Raw genomic sequence first — 9,889 nt, 5'->3', positions numbered from 1 at the left:
ATATTTTTTAACCATTAAAATTCTGTTTATATTTATTGATTAGTATACTAAAAATAGCTTCTTACAAACTTGAATTTCCTAATGAATGGCAATCCTGGAGACAAGAAATATATTCAGACCGATTGATATTGTATCACAATTTTTAGATAGTTACGTTAATAAACCTAAATTTTGCGGTCTTTCAACTTAAGTTATCATATGTGTACAGTACCCATTTTCGAGACCATCAGGCTGGATTCTGAAAGGATCGATCGTGTGCAGATCAAATCACAACTCTATAGATCATTGTGGAACAATCAGTTGAATAGAATTCATCACTCTATATCAACTTTATTGACTACGAGAAAGAATTTGATAGCATAGGTAGGACAACACTATGGGGGCTTCTTCGACACTACGGAGTGCCTGAGAAGATAGTCAATATCATACGGAATTCATACGATGGATTAAACTGCAAAATCGTGCATAGAGGACAACTCACTGACTCGTTTGAGGTAAAGACCGGTGTCAGGTAAGGTTGCTCACTCTCACCCTTTCTCTTTCTCCTGGTGATCGATTGGGTTATGAAGACGTCAACATCTGGAGCGAAGCACATGATACAGTGGACAGCTAGGATGGAGCTGAACGATTTAGACTTCTCAGATGATCTAGCTCTTCTATCGCACACACAACAACAAGTGCAGGAGAAGACGACCAGTGTAGGAGCAGCCTCAGCAGCAGTAGGTCTCAACATACACAAAGGGAAAAGCAAGATTCTTCGATTCAACACAACATGCATCAACCGAATCACACTTAACAGAGAAGCTTTGGAGGACGTGAAAACCTTTAAATATCTGGACAGCATCATTGATGGCACGGTGGATCTGATACAGATGTGAAGAGGCGCGTGGGTTGGAGAATTCTGGTCGGCGACCTATGCTCTATTGGGAGTAACAGTTATAAGTAATGTGTACAGTAGAATAACTATACTGACCATAACCATTTTATACAACCGCTAAATATTATTCTGAATTCGAAAGCTATAAGTCAATACTATTGTAATTCCTAGGATAATGATAGTGTTGTTATTACAGATAACATAGAGTTCACTATAATCTTGAGTTGTAACAATTTCATGATGAATTAATATCACTCAGTGAAATTTACAACCGTCAGTAAGCAATCGAATCCAAGACATTCGTTTCGTCCTATTTCTGATTCTTCGGCTAGATATACTTACATCTCAGAGTTGATGCTCACTCCAGGATCCAAACCTGGTAAACTTCTTTTCAAAAGGCTAATGCATTATCCAGCTGAAGAGTCCCGGATTGAATAAATCACTCATCATGGATTCTACTGGTATTTACAATCTATCTGTTCTATGAATTTTCAGATAACACAGTTATGTCGAGGCAGTCAATAAGGGTGCATATATGTCAGATTACACTGATTAAAATTCAGTCAACAATACCAACGATAGGATAACTCAAAAACCATTACAAACTGAAGTGAAAATTTTAGACTAGTCGATCATACACATCTGATTTATATTAATTCTTCCGTAACAAACAAGTGTATATTTTATTTAATGTTTTCATTTGTAGGTAGTATTATTTTCCAGTACTCCCTGGTACACAATGGTACTCGCACTAATATTAATCTATGATGAATAAAATCTATTATCAAAAATAAAAAACAATTTCCATAAAAACCTTTCATCCAGAATATATAGATACATATCACTATAGTTTATAGATTCACTGATATACATCTCACAAATGTGATCATATCTTTGTCATGAAATTTGAGAGTTCTGTTTATATTCAGTAAGGAAAATTTGTTTATACCAAAATGTTCTTTAAAAATTAATCTGTTGAAAGGATAAACTATTATTTTACTTAATCAACACCTGTTCAAAAAAGTTATTTTGATATTTGTTTATTTATATATAAATATACTACTATTATCAATATATCAATGACCTTAATGATCTACTTGATCTATTCAATTACTACTACTACTACTACTACATTGGAAGATCAAATAAACAAATCGAATTTTTTTTTAAAGTACTTTGATTGAGTGTTATACATTATTTAGTTTCTTGTTTCCATTCTCATCAATAGTTATCTTTGATTAAATCTAATTTTAAGCATTAGTTCTGCTTATTTCTATGATCCTAACAAATAATCATTGTTATGACTATTAACTGTATAAATGATTGTTTTTGTTTGTTTGTTTGTTTTTTTGGATGAAAATTATTTTACACAAAAATAAATTTGTTTACTTAAAAACAAGGCGAAAAGTCATGTTACGTATTGTGAATAATAATTGTGAATACTTGACATTTTGTTTGTTTGTTTGTTTGTTTGTTGTTTAAGTACACTGATGATCGGTAATGATTCACTATTATATTCAGAACAGGTGATCAAAATCTTAAAATGGGAAAATAATGTAAAAAAAGATCATTGATTCAACTGATCTTTTTGGGGTTTTTCACCATGCTTGTAAATTAAGGCTATATCGAGGCAATACCCACAGTATGCACATATGCCAATTAGAGACTGACCAGTTGCAGTCCTAAAAACATCAATGGGAAGATCCAAACAAACAATACTAAGTAAATTTTTTGAATAGTTGATATATTTTACATGCTTAATGATAACTGGTAAGAAATAATGTACGAATTTATGTTTCTTGCTGATTGATTATTCACTGGAAAAGTGTATATGTGATGTTAAGGTTGTTCATATTTTGTTTTAATATCCCAGCTTTGTGTAGACGAAAGTAGATAGATGCCCATACTTTAGCGAATTATTACACTCATAGGGATATCTTTAATAAAGTATCTTCGCTTTGATTGACATAAGAATGTTTTAGGTTTTTATTTTCTATGTTCATCGCTCTTGACTATGATGGTTAATAATAGCTAGTAAGGGACTATATTAATAAATGTAAGTCAACCCATTATCTCTTAGGATACCGTTTCGCATAAATGACATCAAAGATATTTTTCGGAAATTACTTATCTAAACAACAATTGAAACCTAGAGAACAATAGACAGCAATTTTGTCACATTATGGGACTCATTAGTAATGTAAATAATTGAAAACCTGGACATTATAGAATTCGGTACATGTTTCAGCTAATTTACCTTTAAAAAATATTTAATTATAAAAGCAAAGATAGAGAGGGAATTCCGCCTAAGTATATTCGTATAATACATGCGATTTCCAAAGATTCCACAGACGCACATCTCACCGGTGGAAACTAAAAAAAATAGGAGAATAGAATATGCTAATTAGTTTTGCTGCTTTATGTCATCTTACATTGAATTATAACCAAGAAATAAACTATATATTTAGATAATTTTACTCGACCAAAATATATTAATAGGCCAACTTATTTCAATTTTTTGTTTCAATGACAACGATCCTTCATATTAATTCCAGCGAGTCTCTAATGTTTTTCTTCAGAGATTACATACTTCATCAAGCCGAACAGTTAATCAAATAAACCCTGATTATTATTCTCGCACTTCTTAATCAAGTGATATTCAGGTAGAAATGCTATGCTATCGATTAATTGTTCTTCTGATCACTTTTAGGCACCTAGTATTTTTGCAGATTGATAGATAGGTGAGTGAAATGAGTCTTATCGTTATAACTTCTATGGGAAAACTCACAGTGTATTGTTATGAAAACTAATAAACTTTAAGTTACATATGATTTACAAAATATTTAAGTGGTACCTTAAAGTATAATTTGTGTGTATATGTAACTTGAATCATTTTCTTGATAGATAATGTCACTTGTTATCCATAAGAAAGCCTTTTGGTTCAAAATGTAATACAATTAAATAACAGACGTTGGTCTTATTGTTTTGTAGCTATTGTGTTTAAAAATTTGTTTTAGTATAATCAAAGTTTGTGTTGACTTGCAGCATTAATGGGAAGATTCAAACAAACAATACTAAGTGAATTTAAACTTCACCCCATTGCACAAGCAAGTGGCTATCAGGACTCAGTAGGTGAGTGGATAACGCGATGGCTTTTGAAGCGAAAGGTACTGAGTTCGAGTCCCAGAGTGAACATCAACTCTGAGATGCATGTACATCCAGCTGACGAGTCCCAAATTGGATTCCACTGCTAGCCACTATCCATCTTTGCTTACCATGCTTGTGAATTAAGGCTATATCGAGGCAATACGCACAGTATGCACATATGCCAATTAGAGACTGACCAGTTGCAGTCCTAAAAACATCAATGGGAAGATTCAAACAAACAATACTAAGTGAATTTGCAACAGTATTGTTTAGTGAAATTCGAAAGAGGCTCTTGATTATTCCCAGTATGAAATCAGTGTACTCTTAATTTCCGATTTGATTTTTTTAAACCAGTTTTGATCTAACAATGCCTAAGAGATGATTAAAGTTAATATTTTCTCATTATCACTAAGCCTATGATAAATATAAAAAATGAATTATGGCTTTATTATTAGTGTATCAATATCCATTACATATAATGATAATGTAAATCTTCTTAACAAACCCAATAGGAAACTAATGAAACTTAAATCATATTCTACTTTTCATTTATTGATGTCATAAAGTAAAAAATAAAAGATAAATTTATTTACTCATTGATTTATTTATGATTAATTATGAATTTTTATTCTATTGAAATACAGGAAGATAAAAATGTCATCATAAAATTGTATTTTCAAAGACACACAGTCAGATCATTTTGTTTGAATAAATGAAACAGTTGGGTATTTTTTTATCCTCAGGTTTTTATTTTGTTACATTATTGTTATTATTTATTTAATATAGGTTTAGTTACTAAGGCCTATGTATATATGTATATATATAGCATTTGTGTGTATGTGGGGTCTTATTTTTATTTCACTCCATTGTTGAATAGTATGAAGATCAATGTTAACATCTTACTCATATAAATGTCTGGACAATGAACTCAATGTATTCAAGTTTAACAGCAACCATAATAATTTCAATGAAACACTGGCTATGTGCCAAATACTGTTCATCATACTTTTTATATACCTATAGCTTAGCCTATTTTTATTAGGATCTTTGAAATGTTAAAGATCTATAGGAAAGATTAATTTTAATTAAATGTTTTACAGTCAGTCATATTGAGTGAGAGAAAAAAATGATTATAACAATAAACCAAATAGAATCTTAACGATGAGAAACACAAGAAACATACAAAACTTATTCATTTATGATTTAAGACAATATAATTATTTGTGTATATAGGTGCACACACACACACACAACACCCCCCCCCAAAAAAAAATTTATGTGCATAAAGATTGTGTATGTGCATACAAAATAAATAGAATACAATAAAACAAACAAGTTTATATTTAACATACAAAAGTACATATATATATGAATACTTAAATTGAATCCAATGAAATAATTTATCCGTCGGAATATCCCTATAAAAAAACGTTGAGTACATAAGTAGTATGAGTGTTTTCTACCAAAAAAAGTTTTTTTAATTTTTAGATATTATTATTGTTTGCCAAAACTCACACGAACAAGTGAATTGAAAGTGTTTTTTTTATTGTTGCGAAAGAACAGAAAAGAAACAGCATCATTATAATATCAGATACAAATATATATATATAACGATAATTGTAAAAAGTATTAAAGTGAATATTGACAATAAATTCTAATTCAGATATGATTATCGTTTGTTTTAATGAAATACATGTGAGGCCAAAAAAGAAAACGTGTATACAGGTGAAGAATATTGAAATATACTTTATTTTTCTGGAAAGAAATACACATTGGAATATAATATATATCTATTTTCTTAGGGTTTTACTCTCTGTGCTTTTATGTGGTTTGGAGTAGCCGAAAGGAAACCTTAGATCTAGATGTCGTTCTATTCGGTACTCATTAACAAGGTGTATGTGTAATTTTAAGGGGAATGGTGTTAAGGAAGAAAAACTATACAAACATAACTCAAGTCACTACCTCATGATCAGTCATTTGAATTGTCTGAACATGAAGTTTTTATTATCTTTCTGGACAGCATCGTTAACAGAAAATTCGCATAGGCGCTACCTATTTGGATTGTTCTATGCAAGGCCGAGAGCTTATCCTATCTACCTTATTCTTGATTACTTGTCGGTGGCCATTACATATCTATTTATATTTTATAATTGTAGCTGACATTCTATGTATCAGTATACAGATCACCGGACGTGAAATCACTTCAGACAACCAAAAATATAGAATCGATAATGAAATGCGCAGTGAAAATCATAAAATCTTAATAGAAAATAAACGAAAATAAAGAATGACCGTTGAAAAACCCGAATATAAAGCAAGCTTGGTCTTAAGTTATATACGGTTTTTTGCTTACAGAACTGATGTTTATTCCTGGAAGAACGTCTGTCCAACGCAAGTGCCCTGGTACGACTGAGGGTGGGGAGAGTCCGTTTTCTTTAAGAAGTGCTCTCATATGACCACGCGCAAACGGTCACTATCAATAAAGTCATACTCACTCTCTTCTCGGGGAGCGGGGCTTAGTTACGAAACTATGAGGACGGAAGGCGAATGCCTGGCACTTTAACTGGGTTGGTGGGTACGGAGGATCCACCTAGGTGAATTGAAATATCCGGATCCCAAACCAATGATGCACATGAGTGCAAGGATCCCAGGGAAAAATGGTGTATGAACCTATTATCAGTCATCAGATACCATGGGATCACATCTCCTAACGATGCTCCATCACCTTGTGGATCGGACCTCCACATCAAATGCCCGCGAAGTAGCTTCATAAGAAACCCATCTGCTTCGATCTGAGCATCAGGGAAATATACTGGCCCACTCACCAGTTAAATTATGACTAAAACTATAAGAACTACTCGTGCTTCAATCCTCATTCACAGAAATAGCAAAAGACTACTTGTTAATACTCGTTTTTATCTTACATTGTGTCACTTTTCGATCACTTTATAACTATTTTGTATGTTCCTATATTCCTCAACTCTTATAGCAGCTCGTCCTATCTAAACGATCTCAAGTCACTGGCCAGTCGAAAGTTGAACACTACTATTGAATGTGAAGTCTGAAACAGTTTTTCTGAAAGCACATGTGCCATTCAAACTGGCATCCTTCAAAGTTGGCACGCTAATGAAGATCGGACAATAGACAGATTTGGCTATGTCTTTAGAAAATCTCAACAGTGATGTTTATTATCTATCTGAGGCCCATATCTAAAACTATAATGAAGCACTACAAGCTTGCTTGCCATCTGTTGCCCCCTTGTACCAATGTTTGTGTTCAAATCAATAAATATTCACACTAGAATATATTAATATGATATAAATGAATTGTGACCAGTGAGCAGCATATTTGAGCAAATAATTTAGTTGGGATGTTACGCATTTCGTTTACCAAATACTGTTTTTGTAGTCAGTTTTCAGCCACTTATTTCGCATGTGAGGGATAGTGATATTATTTGACTGTATAGACATTGGTAGGTGGAACTGAGTTCTAATCTACGACCTATCTGCTACAAACCGGTTGTTTTAGTCAATAAACCACAGCTTCATGATATATTGAGCAGGGACCTGGTTATAATATCAGTGATCTATAATATGAACTTCTTTTTCCAGTCGTCTACGACATTTAAGTAGATTTCAAGTAGTAATCATACCAGTTATGTCAGTTCGTTGTAGGCAGTCCATTTTATGATATTGTATTTCTATGCTTATGCAGTAAATTATTCATTAATTAATGTCTAGTACTAAGTAATTTAATGTATACAAATCTTACCAATAATCAGTGTAAATTATTTAAAAAGTGCTGTATTCAGATACCACTTTGATTAATTTCGAATGTCAAAAAATTCTTATCAAGAATTTTCAGTGTTTTTGCTTGGGTCGTCCAATTTACGATTCCAAGTAGCAAGAATCAACTAATATTCTGAAGTTGTAACATGTTCAGTATACATATAAAGTTTCTAGCATAATTCAAGGTATCCCTGCTTCTCAAAACATTTAGTGATTCGATGTCTTACAGATGCATGAAGTGAAAGAGTTCAAAGTTTTAAAGTATAAAAATGTCTTGCAGGATTACACACCTACTATATAGCTAAATGATAACGAGAAAAAGAGCCACTTCATACTGTAAATTCACCATCAAACTACTACATTTTTTTATTATTTAAATTTTGTACTTAAAATATTGTGCCTGATATGCTGATATTATGATAAAAGTAAATTGTATCAGTTATTGGGTAAACCCCAACAAAATTTTGATAATGAATACCTAGCAAATGGGATCTAATAATATAGAATAAGAATGTACTGGAAAATTTAAGCAAATTTTAAGCTTTCTCTTAAAAGATCTATTTAGTTTTATATTTAAGTGTTAAAATCATCAATTCAAAATTAATCACCTTCGAATGAATTCCGTAAGTTCCTACAGTTACCTTCAAGTTAGAACAATTTCATTACGAATTAATGCAGTCTCCATATTTCTAACAATATTACTGAAATGAATTATTCATGATTTAAAGGAAGAAACGAATCAATTCAGGCCTTTGAACAATAAATCACTGACAATATTGAAAGTATTTTCACAGTTGAAATCATGAGTCAATTGAAGCTAGACCACCATCGAAAACCTGGAAGCACTGGACGGCCGTTTCGTCCTATCATGAGACTCCTCAGCGGTGCGCATCCACAATCCCGCACTCGCGAGATTCGAACCCAGGACTTACCAGTCTCGAGCCAGAGCCCTTAACCGATAGACCACTGAGCCTGCATTCAACGGTGTTAATGTCTAACTTCAACCAATCCACGATTTTGAGCGACCGTTCACCAATTGTCTTCAGTGAGTATCAGGATACGTAGAAGTTGATGAATATAAAATATGTTGCTTATTATGTTTGAGCTGACTACCTCGATGAATAGTTATTTTTCATAAGAAGGTAAGTTTCCGGTTTAATACTAGAATTAAATTGTTGTCAAGCTCTCTATTATTATGGTATTTTCTCGATAATTCAGTAGATGGTAACTCTTAACAAAGACTGTCTTCTATCATCTTACGCGTATATTTACTGAAATGTATTTTTAAATTAAAAAAAACTGACCTACTGAAAATGTCTATATTCCTAATAATCAGAATGACAATTTCCGGTAGATCAGACATTGCTTTGTTTAACTTGTTCAAACTGTCTATCTCTCATGCAAAAAGAAAGACATATTTTGACATATAATATTGACAAGAAAATCTTTATATAAAATAAAATTGGCATTTTACTATATAAAATAAAAGAAGTGCATCTCTTTCCTTTCTTCCTTTTTTTCCGTCACACACAATAGAACAAAGTAATAAAAATCAACAGTAAACAAGGGAGGGTATATTTCCAGTCAGAAAAAAAAACTGAAGATGAAGAAACTAAGGCAACATAAAATTAAACTAAAGTGGATAATAAACAGTGGCATTAACAATAAATAAATAGAAAATTTAATTTACTCAAATAAATTAAAATGTATTTCTTTTATTTTGTATTGTATTATATTAATACTTTAAGTGTAGATAATTTATAAAAGATAAAATGGGTTTTTTGTGGAAATTTTTTAATGATTTTTTTATATATGGTTGAAATCATGAGTCAATTGAAGCTAGACCACCGTGGAAAACCTGGAAGCATTGGACGGCCGTTTCATGGATGCGTACTGCTGAGGAGTCCCACAATTAGACGAAACGGCCGTCCAGTGCTTCCAAGTTTTCCACGGAGGTCTAGCTTAAATTGACTCATGATTTCAACTATATATAAAAAAGATAAAGTGGTTTATCAAATTTCAATATTCAGTATTTCCCAATAACTTTGTTTTATTGACTAAACCGTATAGATTAAAA

At 32.0% G+C, this 9,889-nt stretch overlaps 1 non-coding gene across 1 annotated transcript; it reads left to right on the top strand.

Moving 5' to 3' along the window:
* The first annotated feature begins 4,002 nt into the window (after positions 1-4,002).
* Positions 4,003-4,069, top strand: Smp_tRNA_01314_Pseudo_TTG.1.1. The gene has a single exon. It is a non-coding gene (tRNA).
* Positions 4,070-9,889: the final 5,820 nt, after the last annotated feature.

The sequence above is a fragment of the Schistosoma mansoni genome (assembly GCF_000237925.1).
Source record: "Schistosoma mansoni, WGS project CABG00000000 data, supercontig 0125, strain Puerto Rico, whole genome shotgun sequence".
NCBI lineage: Eukaryota > Metazoa > Platyhelminthes > Trematoda > Strigeidida > Schistosomatidae > Schistosoma > Schistosoma mansoni.
The sequence above is the reverse complement of the archived record's forward strand: the minus strand, read 5'-3'. Positions and strand labels throughout refer to the sequence as shown.